Source organism: Marmota flaviventris, chromosome 3 (genome assembly GCF_047511675.1).
Source record: "Marmota flaviventris isolate mMarFla1 chromosome 3, mMarFla1.hap1, whole genome shotgun sequence".
In the NCBI taxonomy this organism is placed as follows: Eukaryota; Metazoa; Chordata; class Mammalia; order Rodentia; family Sciuridae; genus Marmota; species Marmota flaviventris.
This window is the reverse complement of record NC_092500.1, coordinates 80,679,293-80,703,796: the sequence shown is the minus strand read 5'-3', so window position 1 is coordinate 80,703,796 and position 24,504 is coordinate 80,679,293. Positions and strand designations below refer to the sequence as shown.

At 38.5% G+C, this 24,504-nt stretch overlaps 1 non-coding gene across 1 annotated transcript; it reads right to left on the bottom strand.

The window, feature by feature from the left end:
* Positions 1-14,431: 14,431 nt before the first annotated feature.
* Positions 14,432-14,538, bottom strand: LOC139705289 (U6 spliceosomal RNA). The gene has a single exon (XR_011707206.1). It is a non-coding gene; the product is annotated as a U6 spliceosomal RNA (small nuclear RNA).
* Between the last annotated feature and the right edge of the window lie 9,966 nt (positions 14,539-24,504).

Here is a 24,504-nt window from a genome sequence, read left to right as displayed (position 1 = left end):
AGTGACACTTTCTGGCCTATCCACTGGGTTGGAAATTGGCTGTGATCTGGGATTTTCAACCAGTTTCCAAGTAGTCCAATCTTGGTTTTGTAATACTTTCTTTACATGAACTTCCTGTGTCACTCTCAACCTTTGCTCCTAGTACCTGTCAAAAACCATGATCTGAGAGTCTGGGCCTATAGCTCAGTAGTGGAACACTTGCCTCACATATATGAAACACTCGATTTGATGCTCAGCACCACACAAAAATAAATAAATAGATAAATACATAAATAAATAAAGGAATCATGTTCATCTACAACTAAAAATATTAAAAAAGAAAAAAAAAACATGATCTGAGCCCTTGATCTTGATGCCTACTGAGAGATTTGTGGAATCTTCCAGGACTCCACATGAACTTGATCTATGACTGTCAAACCCTCTCATGACATTGTCACAGCATTATTACCATTAGACCCTTACAAAGTCACTAAGAGGCTAAAATGAGTACCACTGTTTTCTCATTTTAACCTTTATCAGTTAGTTGAAGTCATTAGGATAAAAATTTCCAAATATACAAAGTACTGCTTTATTTTTTATTTATTTTTTCTTCTAAAAGTAGAATTGAGCCAAAAAGTAGAAGTCCTAATGTCCATGAGTGGGGTATGGATGAGTGAGTGGAGGTGATGCTAGCCAGTAGGAGGACATCCATCCAAAGAGAGGCTAATGGGAAACCCCCAGTGGGTTCAAGATTGAAATTAAATCCTATTGTTTTCAAGAAGGGGAAACCCTTACCCAACTGAAAACTGTAATTTGATTATCCATATTTAACTGATTTTGAAGTATAGAGGTGATAAGGAATTAACCAGGAGCTGAGGCTCCTTTGACTCCTGAAGTGACCCAAATTCCCAAGACAATCAGGAAAACAACTTCCTAACTCCACATAACCATCTTCTTTATTAGAAATACAGATGTTAGGCAGGACCCTGGGACTCATCTAGCTTATTCCACCATATGGTCTGAAGAAATATTCTCAGTACAACATGCTTGAGCTGAAAACTTCTTTCCATAATCCCAAACTTGGGTTACCAAAATCTTATTCTCTCCTTCTACAATTTGTGTGTCCTTTCTGCATGTTCTGTTCTGACAATGAGCTACTAATTTCCTGTCACCTAAGTCAGGAACAGGTGCATCTTTGACAGTTCCTTTCTGTTAGTATGAGGATCCTAGTTTGGTTTTTCTCCTTTGGAGCAGCCCTTCTTCAGTTACCACTGTGTACCCCATCATGACCATCAGCATTTTGTGCTCTATTACTAAAATTCATACTAGATCGATCTTCTTGTTGATTTTGACAGAGTTTTTCTGTTCTGTTTGAAATCTCCTTCACAGAAAAAAAAAAAAAAAAAAAAAAAACAAGTATTATTGCACCACCTGGGATTTAAGGCTTTCTACAGCTGCCTACAACTGGCTACCTCTCCAACCTTATTTCATAATTATTTACTCTCTAAAGTACATAGTGTGAACTATACCTTTATTGTTCTCTGGAAATGTGTTTGTTCATAATCCAGAGCCACTTTTATTCAGTGGGCCCCAATAGGTCTGTCTTTTTCTTATTCTTCTAAGTTCTGCCTAGATAACTGACAAGACTCCTATATCCTTGGTTATTCCTCTTTGCTCAAACTCCATTGCTGCTTGCTGTTGGTGACACAGAAACCTTTCAAACCTTTCAAATGTGTTGTTATTACTATGGAGTGTAAGACAGGTTCTGCTCCTTTTTTGAATTTAAGGTGGGGTTGTGGTTTTATTAAAAGAAGAATTAATAGTAACTCTCTTTGGCTGGTCCTAGAGAAGAGTATCAATGAGAGATTGAGATGCTGCTGTGGATGTTTATGAGCAGAGGACAGGTGACATCTGCACTGCTAAGTAAGACCTGGAGGTTCTTGGAAGCATCTGTTTCTGTAGTGGTGGGGGCAAAACAGGGACAGCCCAGGCAGGAAGGTCAGATGGCTAACAATTGCTGATTACAACAGAAGGAGCAGGGCTGGAGGAGCCACTACTTACTGGTCTTAAAGCAATTCAATATTGAGGCTTGTATTCTTAACAAAATAGGCAATGTTGCTCCACACAAAGGAGAGCAGATCCTAGGAACAGATCGTTTATTATGTATTTATAGAAACAAGGGGCTTTTAGTAGAATTATAATATCTAAAAAAAAAAAAAAGAGACTATTTACTTCATCAAATACCCAATCCGTCAAGGAGTCAGAGGGATCCTTTTATTTTAATCAGTTGCATTCCAATACATTGCAAACAATTGCTGCTTGGTTCTTGTTATTGTTTTAGGTTTCTTTTTCAATGTACTGATTGTAAGCATATTCTTATGACAAGGAAGTATTTTGGGCTAGTGTTATTCTCCACTAAAAAGTTTTCTCAAAAGCAAAGAACAAAGCTCTGGTTTTCTTTTTGAACTTAATACATTCTGGAATTAAAAAAAAAATCTCAATTTCTTGCCTAAATGATGATTTGAATTTAAATGGCCAGACAATTTAGTTAAGTGCCCTCTGATGAAAGCCAACTGCCCAGCAGTCTCATCTCTTCCTTTCCCTTCCACATATTTTTTTTGTTATGGATCTCTTTGCTTTTCGTTGGTTAACCAATAGAAATACATGACTCAATTGTTTAAGTTTAATTCCTGACTTATTTTTGCTGTATAGCCTATTTTATTGGCAAGATATTTTAATGGCTCTCCTCCCAGTAGTAAGATTTGTACTAGAAAATTGTTTTTGCTCTTTTTTTTAAAGAGACCTGGCAGGATAGAAATTTTAAACTGATCACTTAGTTTCTGAAATTTTAGCAAAAATAAACAAGATGATTTGTTTGAAATGTAATTTATAGTCAATGAGTTGAAAAGAAATACTTAAGTTTCTGATTACAGCTAGTTCAAATAGACCCCCTAACATGTAACTCACTTTTGGAGTGATTCCAAATGGCTTCTGTGTTAGTTGGGGGTTCTCTAGAGAAATAGAACCACTTTCTCTCTCTCTCTCTCTCTCTCTCTCTCTCTCTCTCTCTCTCTCTCTCATTCTCTCTCTCTCTCTCTCTCTCTCTCTCTCTCTCTCTCTCTCTCTCTCTGTGTGTGTGTGTGTGTGTGTGTTTGGAGAGAGAAGGTGTAAGAGAAGATTCATTTATTTATTCTGGGAACTGACTTGCATGATTTCAGGCTGAGTCCTTCAATAATGCCGTCTGCAAGTTGGAGAAACAGGAAAGTCAGTGTTATACAGAAAAACCAGCCTCTACCTCAGAGCAAAGCCTGTCCAAGAAAGGAGCATGACCTTTGTCCTTGAAAAGACCCACAGAGCACTCCTAGGCACATTCCCACCCTGCTAAGTTGTTTATCTACAAATAACAGGAGAGATCTGCTGTGCCAGGTTAACCTGACTCAAGTCAGGCTAGGTGGGGACCCATAGCAACCCCCTAGCAGCCACAAATCAGCATGAGATAGGGAAATACCTGGGATGCCAGATGACCCTCCCAGTAGTTTATGGTGGTTGATAATGTGTTGGTAACCATGTAATTCAGCATGAACACCCCTCTTGGCTTAAGCCATTCAGTTCAAACGAGTCCCCCTCTTGTAGTAACCAATCACCCCTACCCAACTTGTTCCTGCCAGTGAATGTGCTAATCATGTTTTAGAGTTGTTTTATGATTTTCCCACAGTGTGTGATGATTTGCTAAGAGATGCTATGTTGTATGCGAAGTCCCTGCCTTCCCCAAAGAATGTATAAAACTGCTGCAAACCCTAGGCTTGGGGCCTCTCAGCATCACCAATTGCTGTGTGTGCACAGAGGACCCAGCTAGCTCGTAATAAACACCTCTTTGCTGCTTACATCCATCTTGGTCTCTGGTGGTCTTTGGGCGTCCCATGTTTGAGCATAACAATAGTTCAGTCTGGCGGGGGATGAGGGAGGATGCTGGTATAAGTCTTTGAATCGGAAGGCCCATGAACCAGGAGCAGTGTCCAAAGACAGGATAGATGACATCCCAACTCTGGAAGAGAGTAAACTTGTCTTCCTCATGCTATTCGGGTCCTTACCAGATTGGATGATGTCTAGCCACATTGGTGACGGTCTTTTTTACTCAGTCAACTGATTTAAATGCTAATATCTTGCAGAAACTCCCTCACAGAAACATCCAGAAATAATGTTTCCCAGGTAACTGGGCATCCCTTAGCTCAGTCAAGTTGACACATAAAATTAACTATTACAGTTTCTTTTTGACTGCTTTTTCAAAAATTTCCAAATGTTGTGGTAGTATTTCAAATAGTTTTGAAAGAGTATATTGGCAACATAGAATGGATTTCAAATGTGCTGAATGGTATGTGGTATCTTGAATTGTCTGGCATGATATATAGAGATTAAAAATAAACACTGGTTTGCATAAAATAGTTCTGATTCTTCCTAATGATTCTGCATGTCTATCTACCCTTTCTTGATTTTATTCCTTTTGGAATATTTCATTATGGATAATTTCAAAGATACACAAAAGAACAGAGAGCCAAGTTTGTTTCATCTCTATTTCTACCTATTTTCTTCTTTTCCCTACACTTGATTGTTTTGAAGCAAATTTCAGATGCTCAAGTTGTTTCATGTGTAAATATTTTAGCATGCTCTCTAAATTATAATAATTCCTTTAAAAAAATACAAGTTTAGTTCTAGTGCCACATCTGAAAAATTGAGACTGTTTGTTTACTTCATCAAATATCCAACTCAAATTTCTGTTTCTTTCTCATCTAGTTTTTATAGATGTTTATTCAAATCAGGGTGTAAACAAGGTCTGCATTATTATATTTGGTCAACCTGCTGCTTAATTCTCTCCCTTTTACTTGCTTCTTCTTCCTCCTTCTAATTAGACAGTTTTAGTTGAAACACATGGAAAACCAAGTCCTCCATCCTTGTGGACCTAGCTACAGTGCTGACCTCAGGCTGACGTGAACTGGCCTTCTGGCAGAGAGAAATCACCTCATGCCCAGGTCATCTAAGAAGACTTACTTCTCTTTTAATTATAGTTTCCCCCTTTCTATCACTTTTTTTTCTCCTTACAATATAGATTTCCCTATGATATGGATTTTGTTCATTGTAGTCCTGTGGTTTTATTTAGCAATGTGCTCTGTCTCTTGTATTTTTTGAATAATCTGATAAGTAGATCAAATTCTGGTTTGATGTTGTTGTTGTTGTTAGAAAGATTTCTTCCTAGATGCTTTTCTGAACTCCCTTCAGGAGTCATATAATACCTGGTTCTCTGCCTCACATCCTGTAATGTTAAGATTTGTCCCTGAGTTCAAATGTTGTCAGCCATCTATTTTATACCCTCCATAAGCTTTTCATCTTAAACATTCAGTAGCCACTACCCTAGATACATTATTTTAAAGGAGAGATTATTTTAAAAAATAATATTTAGAGTCAGGCTATAATTTGGTAACAAAAAATGCAAGCTTGCTGAGGTTCCAATCTTGGTGCATTTTAATGCATAGTCACAAGGAATCTTGGATTAGCTAGTAGGTATATAACATCGGTACAGACATTATGCCTACATATGCCTAGGTCACCCATGAACCAGTGAGAAAAACAGGGCTAAATCTGAAAAGGGAAATATAATATTTAAAAAATAATAATAGAGCTGGAATCCATGTATATTTTTGCTCATCACCTAGTTTTAAAATTAAACATTTAGCTTAGGTCTGATTGATGGATATCTTGTGATGAATCAAAACTACCCATGAGGCAACAGGGACTTTCTTACCACTGACAAAGCCCCACCTGACCAATCCTGAAGTAATGATGGATCAGACCATGCCTCACCAAGACCACGGGCTTTGCCAGTTATGTAAATCCCCCAACCCTTGCCCTCATTTTCTTTTCTATAAAATGTGAAAGTCATTGTCAGCCGCTCAAAGACAGAATTAAGGATGTGGGTCTCTTGTCTTCTTGGAACCCATTAAAGTTCCTCTCCTGCTTTTTACCATTACATTTTTTCATCTGCTATGGTTTGGATATAAGGTATTCCCCCAAAGCTCACTTGTGAAACAATGCAAGAAAGTTTAGAGGTAAATGATTGGGTTATGAGAGCCTTGACCCAATCAGTGAATTAGTCCCCTGAAAGGACTTAACTAGATGGTAACTGTAGTCAAGTAGATTATGTCTAGGGGAGGTGGGTCATTAGGGGCACGTCTTGGAATATATATTTTGTATGTGGTGAGTGGAGATTCTCTCTGCTTCTTGATGTCTTAAGCCACTTCCCTCTGCCCTACTCTTCTGCCATGATGTTCTGCCTCAGCTTCAGCCCTGAGGAATGGAGCCAGCTGTCTCTGGATTGAGACCTCTGAAACTGTGAGTCCCAAAATAAACTTTTCCTCCTAAATTTGTTCTTTTTAGGTCTTTTAGTTACAGCAGCAAAAAAGCTGACTGAAACATCATCTGTTTGGGGTGAATAGCTAGAGCTGATTTGTTGGACCCCCAGACTCAGGTCTCTGGCCTAGGACTCCAGTAACTAACAGAACAATGTTTCTGGCCTCAAAGATTTAGATTATAATAGAGGAGAATCATCACTAAATGAATTCTATGTGTGAATCACAATTTAGTGCTGATAAATGCTGAGTAGATATCAAGACAGGACTGCCAAGTAAGTAAACACTTGTCACAAGTCCAGGAGGTGGTGAGGGAGTGAACTATGTGGGTATTTAAGGGAAGAGATTCTAAGCAAAGGGAAAATAGGTATCAGGGCCCCAAGGAAGGAACATGGCTCATGTATTCAAGGAGCAACAGAGAGCAATGGGGAGAGGCAAAGAGTCAGGAGTACGGTGATATTAAAAGAAGACAGAGAGATATAGGAGCATACCAAAAAATATAGATCAGTTTGACTCATTATCCCCACCCCACAACATTCCCAAAACCAGTAGGAGGGTTAGCATAGGTAGGATACTCAAAGAATAGAATTTTAAAAGATATTGTCCATGATTGGGTAGAAGAATTTTTTTTTCTTCTGGAAATAATTACAGATTAAATATAGGGATTGTTTTTAGTTTATACCATTTTTCATAACATTAGAAATTTAAGACCTCAAGCCTAGCTTCTTATTAACCACAAAAGAGTTCATGTTTCTCCTCCAGGGATTGTGCCACTTAATGGGAACCACAGTGAGAATTTGTCTGCAGAACTTGGCTCATTCTGTACCTTGACATCTTAACCTCCTACTGCTCCCATTCTAAATGCACCACGACTGAATTTGAGTATATATTACATCATGTAAACATTAATTTAGGAATTTAGTATTGGGTTGATACCTTTGTAGGCCATGAATTTTAAAATGAACTAATTTGCTGTTGACCATAGTGATTAGAATAATCACCCCATTGGAATGTATATACAGTAGAGATAAAGGGAATTACAGCTCCAAAGGCTGATCATTCCATTTTCTTCCATGAATAGTTAATGTTTATATCCCAGGAGGACCGTAGTCTGAACATGCACCAGGATTTCCTTTATGACTCTTGTAGATTTAAACTGGACGAGGCATGTTGGTTTGCAATAAATAGTAACATAAATCAAGAAAATAGTCATTCTAATTTTGATTATTTGGGAGAATTAATGTCATTGGATCTATTTTTTATAGTTAGCTATTTCCCATTTCTTCTAATGTGGTTTCCTTGCACAAGAAGAAACTTCATTTAATTTTATTTATGAGTAATTTATTTGGTATTGGTTTTTCATTGCAGTCTCACAGGCTGCCTTGAGGTTTGGGGGCTTGTTATTATGCATTTTACAATCACATGGCATAAAACTTGCAAATGGAGAGCTTTGGGTGGGTTTAGGGAATAGGAGAGATGACTCATCCTGCCTAATAATGACCCAAATATTGATCTGTCCTTTGCTCATGGTATGAAGCAGTGGAGCCTTCTTTGGAAAGGTGATTTGAAGGCTTTTCTCCCCACTAAACATTAAAGTGACCTTCTGTCCCACATTATTTTTCCATCCATGCCCATTTTTTCCACATCATCCCTCTCATAACTAACACAAATCATAGCCTATAGATAGATCTAGGACCAGGGAAACAAGAACAATTTTCAGGTCAACATGGGATGAATCTGCAGTTGACCAATGGAGCTGACCACCATTGACAGCTTGGTGGAAATAGAAGGGTAGAGGTGAAGCGAATGCAGGTCCTCACCCAAGGGGTGGCTTTATTTATCTTAAGTTTGTCCTTTTGCACCTGTTCTCAGACCTGCTCTTGATTTGCCTCCATGCTCATCTGTATCACTTCATCTCAGCACTCTCCTCATGGAAAGATATTTGACCAATGTATAGAGATTGTCAGACAAACATTTCTCTTAACACATGCATGGATGAACAGACACTCTGTGCAAGTAATGTAATGAAATTGTTTACCTTTTTATTTATAGCTACATCTCATGGCAAAATGGACTTGGAGAAAATTAGAAAGATGCCTACAGAACAATAAAACAGATCATCGTATATCCAAAGACATGAAGATTGAAATTGGTCATGCTCAATGTTGTCAAGAAGAAACATTACAGAGTTGGGAATGTGGCTCAGTGGTCGAGTGCTGACCTAGCATGCTTGAGATCCTGGGTTTGATCCACAGTAACACCAAAATGGAGACAAAAATAGTCACCTTATATCCGGTCTGGAATATTTAAGATTTATAAATTTTAATGGCACTAAAGCTTATTTGGAGTACTTCTAAACTTCAGAAGCAGCTGCTATGAAACCTGATAGAATAAATACCATATTTAAGCAAAAAAAAAAAAAAAGTCTACCTAAAGAAAGAGGATAAATACATTTGATAGTAGTGGTTCTATGGCAAAGTTTATTATGTCCCCCTCTTGCTGTCCTACATTCCTTTTCAGCTCCCTCACTATGCAAGAACCACACTTTTTATTCTGTGACATTAGTTAAGAAAAGTTATTTCCATACTTTATATATGTAGGGCCTTTATAGTCCCTATACCACCCATGTTGGTGTGCTCTGCCATCAGACCACTGCAATAGTGCAGAAAGCATGTCATGGTCAGTTCATCCATGATTGCCATTGCCTTGGGAATGGTCACTGTTACTGTATGTCCAGATGAGCTTTCAATGAGGCCTGTCAATTTTATGCTTAGCTGGATCACAATTTTTCTTTCTTTTTAACTGAAAAATATGAACAACCAAAATAGAACTTTCTTACTCTCACCTCAACATCTCCCATGCTCCTGCAGCTGTACCATGCACTCTCTTCCCTTTTGTGATCAAAAACTTATTTCTTCTCACTAATTCTTTTTTTTTTTAATTTTTTATTGTTGGTTGTTCAAAACATTACATAGTTCTTGACATATCATATTTCACAATTTGATTAAACTGGGTTATGAACTCCCATTTTTAACCCATATACAGATTGCAGAATCATATCAGTAACACAACCATTGATTTATGTGTTGCCATACTAGTGTCTGTTGTATTCTGCTACCTTTCCTATCCTCTACTATCCCCCCTCCCCTCCCCTCCCCTCTTCTCTCTCTACCCCCTCTACTGACCTTCATTTCTCCCCCTTGTATTATTTTTCCCTTTCCCCTCACTTCCTCTTGTATGTACTTTTGTATAACCCTGAGGGTCTCCTTCCATTTCCATGCAATTTCCCTTCTCTCTCCCTTTCCCTCCCACCTCTCATCCCTGTTTAATGTTAATCTTCTTCTCATGCTCTTCGTCCCTACTCTGTTCCCAGTTACTTTCCTTATATCAAATAAGACATTTGGCATTTGTTTTTTAGGGATTGGCTAGCTTCACTTAGCATAATCTGCTCTAATGCCATCCATTTCCCTGCAAATTCTATGATTTTGTCATTTTTTAATGCAGAGTAATACTCCATTGTGTATAAATGCCACATTTTTTTATCCATTCGTCTATTGAAGGGCATCTAGGTTGGTTCCACAGTCTTGCTATTGTGAATTGTGCTGCTATGAACATCGATGTAGCAGTGTCCCTGTAGCATGCTCTTTTTAGGTCTTTAGGGAATAGACCGAGAAGGGGAATAGCTGGGTCAAATGGTGGTTCCATTCCCAGCTTTCCAAGAAATCTCCATACTACTTTCCAAATTGGCTGCACCAATTTGCAGTCCCACCAGCAATGTACAAGTGTACCCTTTTCCCCACATCCTCGCCAGCACTTGTTGTTGTTTGACTTCAGAATGGCTGCCAATCTTACTGGAGTGAGATGGTATCTTAGGGTGGTTTTGATTTGCATTTCTCTGACTGCTAGAGATGGTGAGCATTTTTTCATGTACTTGTTGATTGATTGTATGTCCTCCTCTGAGAAGTGTCTGTTCAGGTCCTTGGCCCATTTGTTGATTGGGTTATTTGTTATCTTATTGTCTGATTTTTTGAGTTCTTTGTATATTCTGGATATTAGGGCTCTATCTGATGTGTGAGGAGTAAAGATTTGTTCCCAGGATGTAGGCTCCCTATTTACCTCTCTTATTATTTCTTTTTCTGAGAAAAAACTTTTTAGTTTAAGTAAGTCCCATTTGTTGATTCTAGTTATTAACTTTTGTGCTATGGATGTTCTATTGAGGAATTTGGAGCCCGACCTCACAGTATGTAGATCATAGCCAACTTTTTGTCTATCAGACGGCGTGTCTCTCATTTGATATCAAGCTCCTTGATCCATTTTGAATTAACTTTTGTGCATGGCGAGAGAAAGGGATTCAGTTTCATTTTGTTGCATATGGATTTCCAGTTTTCCCAGTACCATTTGTTGAAGATGCTATCCTTCCTCCATTGCAAGCTTTTAGCCCCTTTATCAAATATAAGATAGTTATAGTTTTGTGGATTGGTTTCTGTGTCCTCTATTCTGTACCATTTGTCCACCCGCCTGTTTTGGTACCAGTACCATACTGTTTTTGTTACTATTGCTCTGTAGTATAGTTTGAAGTCTGGTATTGCAATACCGCCTGATTCACACTTCCTGCTTAGCATTGTTTTTGCTATTCTGGGTCGTTTATTTTTCCATATGAATTTCATGATTACTTTCTCTATTTCTACAAGAAATGCCGTTGAGATTTTGATTGGCATTGCATTAAACCTATAGAGAACTTTTGGTAATATCGCCATTTTGATGATGTTAGTTCTGCCTATCCATGAACAGGGTATATTTTTCCATCTTCTAAGATCTTCTTCTATTTCTCTCTTTAGGGTTCTGTAGTTTTCATTGTATAAGTCTTTCACCTCTTTTGTTAGGTTGATTCACAAGTATTTTATTTTTTTTGAGGATATTGTGAATGGAGTGGTTGTCCTCATTTCCATTTCAGAGGATTTGTCATTGATATACAGGAATGCCTTTGATTTATGCGTGTTGATTTTATATCCTGCCACTTTGCTGAATTCATTTATTAGCTCTAATAGTTTCTTTGTAGACCCTTTTGGGTCTGCTAGGTATAGAATCATGTTATCTGCAAATAGTGATAATTTAAGTTCTTCTTTTCCTATTTTTATGCCTTTAATTTCTTTCATCTGTCTAATTGCTCTGGCCAGTGTTTCGAGAACTATGTTGAACAGAAGTGGTGAGAGAGGGCATCCCTGTCTTGTTCCAGATTTTAGAGGGAATGCCTTCAATTTTTCTCCATTCAGAATGATGCTGGCCTGAGGCTTAGCATGGATTGCTTTTACAATATTGAGGTATGTTCCTGTTATCCCTAGTTTTTCTAGAGTTTTGAACATAAAGGGATGCTGTACTTTGTTGAATCCTTTTTCAGCATCTATCAAGATGATCATATGGTTCTTATTTTTAAGTCTATTGATGTGGTGAATAATATTTATTGTTTTCCGTATATTGAACCAGCCTTGCATCCCAGGGATGAATCCTACTTGATCATGGTGCACAATTTTTTTGATATGTTTTTGTATCCGATTCGCCAGAATTTTATTGAGGATTTTTGCATCTAGGTTCATTAGAGATATTGGTCTGTAGTTTTCTTTCTTTGAAGTGTCTTTGTCTGGTTTAGGAATCAGGGTGATGTTGGCCTCGTAGAATGAATTTGGAAGTTCTCCCTCTTTTTCTATTTCCTGAAGTAGCTTGAAAAGTATTGGTATTAGTTCCTCTTTAAAGGTTTTGTAAAACTCTGCTGTATACCCATCCAGTCCTGGGCTTTTCTTAGTTGGTAGTCTTTTGATGGTTTCTTCTATTTCCTCAATTGATATTGGTCTGTTTAGGTTGTCTATATCCTCCGGACTCAATCTGGGCAGATCATATGACTTAACAAATTTATCGATGCCTTCACTATCTTCTAATTTATTGGAGTATAAGGATTCAAAATTATTTCTTATTATCTTCTGCATTTCTGAAGTGTCTGTTGTGATATTGCCTTTTTCATCCCGTATGCTAGTAATTTGAGTTCTCTCTCTTCTCTTCCTTAGCATGGCTAAGGGTCTGTCGATTTTTTTTATTTTTTCAAAGTACCAACTTTTAGTTTTGTCAATTTTTTCAATTGTTTCTTTTGTTTCGATTTCATTAATTTCAGCTCTGATTTTAATTATTTCTTGCCTTCTACTTCTTTTGCTGTTGTTTTGCTCTTCATTTTCTAGGATTTTGAGATGAAGTATGAGATCATTTATTTGTTGGTTTTTCCTTTTTTTAAGGAATGAACTCCAAGCAATGAATTTTCCTCTTAGAACTGCTTTCAATGTGTCCCATAGATTCCGATATGTTGTGTCTGTGTCTTCATTTATCTCTAAGAATTTCTTAATTCCCTCCTTGATGTCTTCTATAACCCATTGATCATTCAGTAACCTATTGTTCATTCTCCAAGTGATGCATGATTTTTCCTTCCTTCTTTTATCATTGATTTTCAGTTTCATTCCATTATGATCAGATAAGAGGCATGGTATTATCTCTACTCCTTTATATTGTCTAAGAGTTGCCCTGTGACATAATATATGATCTATTTTTGAGAAGGATCCATGTGCTGCTGAGAAAAAAGTGTAACTGCTTGATGTTGGGTAGTATATTCTATATATGTCAATTAAGTCTAGGTTATTAATTGTGTTATTGAGTTCTATAGTTTCCTTATTCAACTTTTGTTTGAAAGATCTGTCCAGTGGCGAGAGAGGTGTGTTGAAGTCTCCCATGATTATTGTATGGTGGTCTATTAGACTCTTGAACTTGAGAAGAGTTTGTTTGATGAACATAGCTGCACCATTGTTTGGGGCATATATATTTATGATTGTTATGTCTTGTTGATATATGGTTCCCTTGAGCAGTATGTAGTGTCCCTGTTTATCCCTTTTGATTAACTTTGGCTTGAAATCTATTTTATTTGATATGAGTATGGATACTCCTTCTTGTTTCTGAAGTCCATATGAGTGATATGATTTTTCCCAACCTTTCACCTTCAGCCTATGTAAGTCTTTTCCTATCAAATGCGTCTCCTGTAGGCAGCATATTGTTGGGTCTTGTTTTGTGATCCATTCTACTAGCCTGTGTCTCTTAATTTGTGAGTTTAAGCCATTAACATTTAGGGTTATTATTGAGATATGGGTTGTTCTTCCAGCCATATTTTTTATTTATGTTACTAAACATGGTTTGTTTTCCTCTTTGATTATCCCCCCCCCTTTACTGTCCTACCTCCCACTGTTGGTTTTCATTGTTATTTTCCATTTCCTCTTCCTGTAATGTTTTGCCGAGGATGTTTTGAAGAGATGGTTTTCTAGCTGCAAATTCTTTTAACTTTTGTTTATCGTGAAAAGTTTTAATTTCATCTTCCATCCTGAAGCTTAATTTCGCTGGATACACAATTCTTGGTTGGAACCCATTTTCTTTCAGTGTTTGAAATATGTTATTCCAGGATCTTCTAGCTTTCAGAGTCTGTGTTGAAAGATCAGCTGTTATCCTGATTGGCTTACCCCTAAATGTAATCTGCTTCCTTTCTCTTGTAGCTTTTAAAATTCTCTCCTTATTCTGTATGTTGGGCATCTTCATTATATTGTGTCTAGGTGTGGATCTCTTATGATTTTGCACATTCGGCTTCCTGTAGGCTTCTAGGATTTGGGATTCTGTCTCATTCTTCAAGTCTGGGAAGTTTTCTCATATGATTTCATTGAATAGATTGCTCATTCCTTTGGTTTGGACCTCTATACCTTCCTGTATCCCAATGACTCTTCAGTTTGGTCTCTTTATGTTATCCCATATTTCTTGGATGTTCTGCTCATGGTTTCTTAACAGTCTTTTTTTTTTTTAATTTTTTATTGTGGGTTGTTCAAAACATTACAAATTTCTTGACATATCATATTCCACACTTTGATTCAAGTGGGTTATGAACTCCCACCTTCACCCCATACACAGATTGCAGAATCACATCAGTTACACAACCATTGATTTACATATTGCCATACTAGTGTCTGTTGTGCTCCAAAAATATGGAACGCTTCACGAATTTGCGTGTCATCCTTGCGCAGGGGCCATGCTAATCTTCTCTGTATCATTCCAATTTTAGTATATGTGCTGCCGAAGCGAGCACTTCTTAACAGTCTTGCAGAGCTGTCTATGTTCCTTTCAAGTTGAAATACTTTGTCTTCATTGTCTGATGTTCTATCTTCTAAGTGTTCTACTCTGCTGGTAGTATTCTCAATTGAGTTTTTAAGTTGGTTTATTGCTTCCTGGATTTCTAGGATTTCTGTTTGTTTGTTTTTTTATAACCTCTATCTCCCTGTATAGTTGATATTTTGCTTCCTGGATTTGTTTGTGTAATTCATTGTCAAAGTGATCTTTCATTGTCTGATTTTGCTGTCTAATGTCTTCCTTGAGACTCCAGATCATCTGAAGCATGTATATCCTGAATTCTTTATCTGACATTCCATCTGCTGCAGCTGTTACCTCTTCTAAAGTTGAGTTGACCTGCATTGCTTGTGGTCCTTTCTTTCCCTGTCTTTTCATATTGCTTGCGTTTCTTTCTGCTTGGTGAAACTGTTGTGTTTTTGAAAATTTTTCCCCCTATATATTTATATTGCTCTTGTGTAGTTGAAAAGTCTCCCTTGCAGAGTTGGCCGTCGGTCTGCCTACCTTGCAGGCACGGGCGGCGGCTCTGCTCTGCCCCTACTCCACTTGGGGTGACGTGTGTACCATGCTGGCAGGCCACCGGGCCTGATCCGACGATCGGTTGCAGGTCTGCCTACCTTGCAGGCGCGGGCAGCGACTCTGCTCTGCCCCTCCTCCAATTGGTGTGACATGTCTACCACACCCGCGGACCTCTGGTCCTGTTCCGGGCGCGGGCGAAGGCTCTGCTCTACTCCAACTCCAATTGGGGTGACATGCCTACCATCCCGGCCGGCTGCTGGGCCTGTTCCACCGGTCGGTCGCAGGTCTGCCTACCTTGTGGGAACGGGCGGCGGCTCTGCTCTGCCCCTACTCCAAATGGGGTGAGGTGTCTGTCGCGCCGGCAGGCCACTGGGCCTGTTCCGCTGGTCGGTCGCAGATCTGCCTATCTTTCAGGCGCGGGTGGCGGCTCTGCTCTGCCCCTACTCCAATTGGGGTGTAGTGACTACCACACCAGCAGGTCACTGGTCCTGTTCTGGGCGCGGGCGGCGGCTCTACTCTGCCCCTCTGTCTTGATGATAAAGTGAGAGAGACTCGGGTGTTTGTGACTCACTTTCTTTACCAGGAGACCAACTGTTTCTGTCGCCGCTGGTATCGATGAAGTTTTCTCCTCCGCCGCTTTCTGATGACATCAGATCTCTGCCATGTTGGTATCCCATGCGAATGGCAGCATTTCGTTCCCTTTGCCGGGTCACCAAAGCAACGGGTGAGTCCTGACAGGCCCTAACAAGCCCTGTCTCAGTCCTTTTGCCACTGCCTATGAAGGCTCGGTTTGTATTTACCTCCACAGTATTCAGCAGGACCTGGACCGAGAAGCAGTTTCCACGGATTCTTTAGCCCTGGGCCAGAGCAGTTCTGGGAGCTGGAATTTGGCCGCTCTGTGCTCGGTGTATGTTCTGATAGGAGCAGGCTCCAAGAAGCAGTTTCCACAGGTTAATTAGCACTGAGCCTGAGTAAGTTGTCTGTGAGCCGCAGGCAAATGGCAGCCTGAAATCACCTGTTCTATGGCTGAATGAGCTGCGATCAGTCGAAAACAGGGATGGTGACGTCAGCTCTCCAAGATGGTGGCCGCTGGCTTCCTCTGTGGTCTGACCGGTGTGCAGAACTGAATTGGACCGCTTCCTTCCCCTGTCTCAAACCCAGAATTCAGCACTTAGTACGGTGATTGCACAGCTGGCAGAAGCCCGCAGAAACTGCAGTGCTGTATCTTTGCATTGCTATCTCCTCGTTTCCCAGCGCACGCCGCAGACTCTAGCCATGGGGCGATTTGCTGAATAAGCAGCGTGACCCTCCCTGCGGACAAATCTCTCGTGTTTGAGCCCCCGTAGCTGATCCTCGTGTGATGGAAATCCTTCCTCTAGGTTTTGGAGCACCCCAATTTTGCTGGAAATTCCTAACAAGATAGCTTTTAGCCTTTCTAACTCATCATTCTCCCACACAGTGACGTGGTACATGGGGGTAATGCACTCCCTTTGCCGCCATCTTCCCGTTTTGTTCTTCTCACTAATTTTAATGTCATGTGTGATCACTTTCCTAGCACTTTAATGAGTCAGTATATGAAAGTGCTGTAATATTTACACTTGTAAAAAACAATCTCTTAACCACACATCTCCCTTTAAGTGTCACCTAATTTCTAATTCCTCTTTTACAGAAAAACGTCACCATCATTGTATATCCACATTGTCTTTAAACCTTTCATTTCCTTCTCTCTTGACTGTTCTCTGGGCAGGCTTCTATGTCACCACTCCATGAAAGTAACTGTACTGAGGTGACAATTGGATTTTGAAATCCAATGGCCAGTTCTCAGCCTTATCAGTCCCCTTCAGCATCATTGGTCTCAGTTTGTTTTTCCTTCCTCTTGGAGACACTGCTTCCCCCTGTCTTCCTCTATAGTTGGTTTTACCTTTGTCTCACTGGACACCCATCCTCAGCTATCCTCCTTTCCCTGACTTGTAAATGTTGAAGCACCCCAGGGCTCACTTACGGACTTCCTGTAGCTTCTTCTGTCTTTGTGAAGATCTCATGTGGCTTCCTGGCTTTAGATAGCATGTACACAGCATCAACCTCAACATATACTGACTTTAGCTTGGACTTCTCACCCAAACTCATATCTAACTGTCCACATTACATGTCTCAAATTTATAATCCAGGACAAAACTTTTGATCCCATCACCCTAACCTGCACTTCCTCAACTCTTCCTTATCTAGTAAGCACCAAGCCCATTGTCTCAAGTTTTCAGGCCAAAAACCTTGGATTGCCATAGACTCCTGTTGCTCTTACTTAATACATTTAATCCATCATAAATTCTGTTGGTTCTTTCCTTAAAACATTCTATCTTTCAACCTCCATCACTTCCTCCCTGATTCAAGTCACTATTATTTCTTGTGTGAGAGTTTTCAAAGTGGTTGATCTATTTCCATTTCCATGGCAATTGTGAGAATTTCTACAAGTCCTAACCAGTATTTTCTTTCACCAGTAACTTTGTATTTTAGCCGAATTAGTGGGTATAAAGTGACCATATTGTCATTCTAATTTTAATTTCCACTGTCATTATTGATGCTGAGCAGGTCCGCCATCATGTTTAACTTGCCCTTGTCTGTGAACACTTCCTGTTACTGTTTGTCTGTTCTACCTTTTTAAATAACACTTACTACCTTTTATTGTGATGTAAATTTAAATTGTGTTTATTGTTTATAGTCTGATTTCCTGAGGATCTCTTTTCCAAACTGGAATTTCTTCAGGGAATTTTTCTGTGTCTTGCTTGTTGATCTATCGCAGAGAACCTTGAAACCCATCATTTATTTGGCATTAGACGCATATTTGTTGGAAAAACAAATGATCCATAAGCTCTTTATTACTAGGAACACCATTGCTTAGAATGAAAAATTTTATAAGAGGATTCACACCAAAGAAAAGGGGTGGGAGGTCTTTGTCCTTTACTACGTTGGTCATCTGTCTTCCGCGTGTACTTTCTGTGTTTCTCATGGGCAGAGGTCAGTGTCTGACCAGCATGACGAGCTACAGTTAGCATCTGCCTCTAGACCTGTGTGTTGAATCATACAGTGATCCTTACTAACTTGATGGCAATAAAAAAATCAGCATAAATCCAAGTCAACAGGAACAGATTTTATGGGTGTGGGAGAGATACATATGCAGGGCAATGCCTCTGCAGAGGAAAAATAAAAATAGCAGTGGTAAAGTATAAGAAAAAAAAATACTTGATATGCTGAGTGTGGCAAATATAGATAGAATAAGATCTGATTTCTACCTTGCAGAGCTTGGCTTTCCCCACTTCCATCCCATCCTCCCTCCATGAGTATGACCTAAACATACCACTGTCCTGTCAAGAGCTTGTGATGGCGTCTACTCTCTATTAAGTCCACATTCCCTAGCAGAACATTCAGGATCCTCCACACCCTGACCCCAGTTCCAGTTCTCATTTCCTGTCACTTGTCCAACCTTCCAGCAGCACAGGAGCTAAGTTCCAGATTGCAGGCTCATTATTACAAAGACTTAATTCTGCTGGTCTTTTGTCTTGCTTCATTGGCATAAAATTTTTCTACTTTCCACTATACATTTACACATACACACACACACACGCACACACACACACACACACACACACAGAAAGATGCTCACAGAAAGATGATCCCTCTTGCTTTTTGCCTAGGAGTAGATATTTTTAAAAATTTAATTATGATGATAATGAAATACTTTCTGACACATAGTCATTTCCATCATAGGCACATTTACCCAAATTCAACTATAATAGGTCAATTTTTTTTAAAAAAACCAAAGGTGTGGGGGGGAGAAAGAGGGGGGAAGGAGAGAGAGAGAGAGAGAGAGAGAATGAATATGAATGAATACAATTTAAATAGTATGGGTAAATTTCATGCTATTGCCCCAGTGATTGCAGTCTCAGGGGAGGGCAAAAAACAAGAGATGTGGATTTGTCTTTCTCTTAAAAAGTTTCAGTTCCTGTGAGCCCTCACAGCGTGAGCATCTTTCTGTGACCAATGAGATTCTAACATTTAAAGAAATGCATTTTCATACAAGATGGCCTCTGAGAAGAAAATCATTTACTTTTTTTTTTTTTTTTTTTTTTGGTATAGCCATCTACCTCAGATCTGGAGGGCAAGCTATCCATCTCTTTTGCGCATCTTTAGAGATGAGATGCTCCTCTCCACCATTGAGCCTTTCTAATAGGTTTTACACAATAATTTTGACTCTACATGATTTTGCTTCTTTCATTGAATTTTGAACCCAGTTCCCATACAATGTACCACAGTTATCTATAAGCATCATGGTACTAAATATAGGTCCAATTTCTAGTAGCATATTTAGATTCATGGTCTATCTAACTCACAGAAAGTCAAATACAGTATGATCTCACATGTGAAATCTAAAAAGGTTGAACTTAGAAACAGAGGATAGTAAGGTGATTAGCAGAAGCTGGTTGAGAGGAAAAGGGTCATGAGGTGGAAAGGGAAGATGCAGATCAAAAAGTACAAAGTTTCATTAGACTGCAGGATACGTTTTAGTGATCCTTTGCATGTGATCACAGTTAATAATAATGTGTTATATATTTCTTTTTTAAATTTGTATAATTTTTTTTCATTTTAATTTGTTACATATGACAACAGAATGCATTACAATTCATATTACACATATAGAGCACAATATTTCATATCTCTGGTTGTATACAAAGTATATTCACACCATTTGTGTCTTCATACATGTATTTAGGGTAATGATGTCCATCTCATTCCACAGTCTTTTTTACCCCCTTGTCCTTCCCTTCCCCTCCCTCCTCCTCCCCTTTGTCCTATCTAGAGTTAGTCTAAGCTTCCCATGCTCCCCCTCCAGAACCCACTATGAGTCAGCCTCCTTATATCAGAGAAAACATTTGGCATTTGGTTTTTTGAGATTGGCTAATTTCACTTAGCATTATATTATCCAACTCCATCCTGTAATTATATATTTCAGAATTGCTAACATAGAGATTTTGAATGTTATCACCACCAATAAATGTGGATTAGTGAAGTGATGGCAGTGCTAATTAGCTTGATTGGCTCTTACTATGATGTATACATAAATCAAAACTTCACATTGTATTCCATGAATACACACAATTATTATTTGTCATTAAAAATAAATTTATTTTAAAGAGGGAAGGGAAGAGGAGATGATTCCAAGTAGAGTAAAGAGATAGCTAATGCTCATGGGAGATGAATATCTAAAATAAAGACTCCAACATTCTGCTTATTCCTGTTGCAGTGAAGTAGGTAGATGGATGCCCTAATAAAGGTCTCTAAATGAATAGTGATTTCTTATACAGAAAATGGTGAACGGCTGTTCTTCTTCACTAAGAACAAAACAGCAGGGAATGTTTAAAATGTAGCATGAAAGATTTATCTCAGAAACAGAAAAGATTTTCTGTCTGCCAAACACTGAGATGACTTCCTGAGAGAAGTTCTAGAATTCCCTAATGTAGAAACTTTCTTTTTAACCTCATTCTCTCTGGAATAGTTTATGTCAACATATTTCAAAGTAGGTTCTAGCAATTTATTGACTGTTAAGGCAAGTTTCTCAAAACAAAGACTCTGTTATCAAGTATGTTTCAGAACTGCAAAGTTTAACAAAATTATACAGATTTCTTTACGAAAGTCTTCACAAGGCTTTCCTGTGGTCTGTGCTTTGTGAGGGAGGGGCATGGATAGTGAAAGCTTTTCCTAAAATTAAATATATATATATATATATATATATATATATATATATATATATATATATATATATATATATATATATATATATATATTGCAATACTGGCAATTGTATCCAGGCATGCTCTACCACTGAGATACATTCCCAGCCCTTTTTATTTTGTATTTTGAAACAGGGTGTCATTAAGCTTCCCAGGCTGACTTGAACTTGAAATCCTCCTGCCTCAGCCTCCCAAGTCACTGGATTGTACCACACACAGGGAATTTCTATAATTTATTGATAATATAACCTTTTTGTTTCCTTCTTTAAAGACACTTCTTTTAGAATTGGCATTTTGTGTGACTTAGTTTTGGGGACATGTTGTCCCAGATATTTGAAGGTGGGAAATAAATTAATGAACTTCAGTGCAATATTTAAAAATGTGAGAGATAAATTAGTGAACTTTAGTGCAAGGTTTAAATATTTCTCACTTGCATATTCCTTCTTTCAAAAGCAACAACACAAAACTCCATAGAGATATTCTTTTTTTTTAAGAACTGCCTAAATAAAGATTCCTTTGAAACTGTTTACAGTTTTATAGAAATGTTTCCCAGCAAGCCACAGTGGAGAGACAACAATGAGTGTCAGCACTAGAAACTAGAGGGACTGTAATCCTTTTTCTGATTTCTGATACTATATCTTTGATACCATTGGTAGAGGAAGAAACTTTCATTATGCGCATGGGTGTTGGTTTTATGGTAGTGATGAGTGTGGTTCTGAAGGCTCAAGATAAAAAGACTTGCAAACTCATGAGGCCCTGAGATCATAGGAGAGTCACCTGAAATGGTTTAGGACATGACAACTTCTATAAAGCCCAAGTATCACTTACATAGTGTACTTTACATACTTGTGAAGAGGTATAGAGTGGATCCTTAGGAGCTACATAAACATAACTGGAAAGATGTACTGGGGAGAAGTTATCTCTGCATCTGCTTAACTGTTATTTGGAAGTGAGGCAAAAAAAAAGAAAGAAAGAAACTAAAATCGGACATGAGGAAAGGAACCCACAGAAGATGTGACGTATTGTCTATGTGGTAATTTATTTTAGCATGTGTGTAAGTCACTTGAATGCACACTTTAGAGGTAGTTAGCTAGCAGGTAAAGTACTAAATCAGGAGTTCTGTGCTCTGTATGAATATATGCTAATCTGGGTGATTTTTTTTTAAAGACCAATGTGTGTGCATATGTGCAGTAGTTGCCTGGTATTCATGGAGTGTTGGTTCCAGGATCCTCCTCAAACACCCAAATCAACAGATCTTCAAGTTCCTTATATAAGAGTACTGGTTCAAAACAGGGTCTTCAAACTTGTGATTCTCTTACTTCAGCCTCTTGAGTCACTGGGATTACAGGTGTGCGCCACTGAACTGATATCTTTCTAAGATATATTTAATCATGTAACCCATTTTTTAAAAAGATGCTGTATTTGAATATAACTTAAGCCCATCCTCCCATGTACTTTAAATCATCTCTAGATTGCTGATAATATTTAATGCAATACAAATGCTATGGGAATTGTTGTTATACTGTATTGTTTAGGAAGTAGTAACAAGAAAAAAAAAACATCCATTTCAGCACAGATTCAGGTTTTTTCAATAATTTTCAATTCATGGTTGGTTGAATTTATGGAGGCAGAACCCATGGATGAGGAGGGCCAATGTATATATGTGGAGAGGGGAGAAAGAAAGAGATTAATTTTAAGGAAGTGGCTTATATAATTATGGGGACTGGCAAGATTGGAATTTCTAGGGCAGACTAGAAAATCAGAGAGGTGGATTTCTACATTGCAGTCTTGAGGCAGAAGTACTTCTTCCTCTAGGAACTCAAGTCTTTCCTTTTAAGGCCTTCAGCTGATTGGATGAGGCCCACACATCTGATGGGGGATAATTGCCTTTATTTAAAGTCCACTGTAAATGTTATTCACAGCTAAAAATATAACTGCATAGCAACATAGACTGGTGTTTGACAAAACAAGTGGCACTATCCTTGCTCAGTTGACTCCTAAAATGAACCTAAGGATTTTATATCTTTGAAATAAGTAATGGTCAAATCACATGGTTGGCTACAGAGCATGCAAAGGCACAGTTCCCCCTACAAAGGTCCAGCTCCAGCAATCCCAGCAGCTTCATGGAGCCAGAACCAGAGCTCTGTTTTGTTGTATGTCTGTGCAGAAAAGACTGTTGGCTGACCAGGTAAGCCAACCTGCCTCAGTATCAGTTAATCTCCTCAGAGTGAATCTGTCATGCAGGTGTCCTGAAGCCAGAGCAGGGACTTCCTGAGCTTACAAAAGCAAGGAGGATAGGACTCTTTTTTTAATACCTACTTACTAATTAGGGTTTGCATTTTAGCAGATTTGTAAACGATGTGTTTTTCTTGTCACATCCCACCATCTGGCTTTCATTGCCAGAGACTACAAGTTTCACAAGGACTCTGGCCCTTTTTAGATGGCCAAATTGGCTTTGCTTAGTTCACTGCAGGAAAACTGACTGCAAAGAGATCCATTGGGAGCAAAACTGGGATTTCCTTTCTATTCCAGTTGACTACAGTCCTTTTTGATTTGGGTGACTTTGGTCAGCCTTCTGGCTCCTCTAGATTTAGATCCTCTCTGTGAACTAAGCGTTTTCACATAAGAATAACTGAATGCTAAGAGTTGTTAAAGAAATAATTTTACCTCCTTTCCCCCTTCCACTCTTAAACTCTTCAGGAACTTTCCAGGAAGTAATTCTCGGTTAATAATTAATGGGTTGGCTTTTCACTCTTATTATTACTGCAGTTTTAAACCTTGCATAAATTTTACAGAGCTCCCTATGTCTTAGACACTTTAGGGATGAAGGTTGATGCCACTTGATGGAAAGCAATCTTTTTAGGAAGCATTTTCATGTCCTGAACCAGTGAGGATAGGTGTTATGAATTCTAAATTCAGAAAAATACACACATTGAAGCATTTTTAAATGCAAGACCCTTACTACATTTTAAGGCCATTAAAATTTCCCTTTTAGGTGAAGGAAGGTAATAGGGGAAAAAGAGGACCATTCAATCAAGTGGGTTTTCTCTGAAAATAGCTTTCTAGCCACCTCTTAAGAAACTAAATAATCTATCATGCTTTATCACCATGTACTCAGAAGTAGGAAAGTGGATCCTGTCCAAAGAGATATATTATATTTTGATTTAAAAGATATTTTGCTTTGGAGTGAATACATTGATTGATAACAGGAACCAACTACACTATTAATAGTAGCTCCCCCAAAGTTCAGTTATACAAATAAATCTCTCACAGTTTTTCTAGCTGCTAAGATAGATGCTTACTAGATTTATTGTTCCTCTCATAGAATGTGGCCTTGAAGTAAGCCAGGGATCTCTCTGAAAGTTTGTTTGATAAAGCGTACAGCACATTCTCATCTGCCTTTAGTAAAGGCTGCCCTCAATTACTTGGATCTTCCCTAAGGACTAAAACTACTATTTAGGCTCTTTGTTCTGGTTAATTTTTAGATGATAGAATGAACACAGTTTTCTACTTGTCAAAACTTAGTCACAGATGAATGAAAAATCATTCTTTGAGTTAGATGACTCTGATAATTTTGGTGACAGATGTTTTCCTAAAGCAGTGCTGAGCAGTGGTAAAAGGCTGCT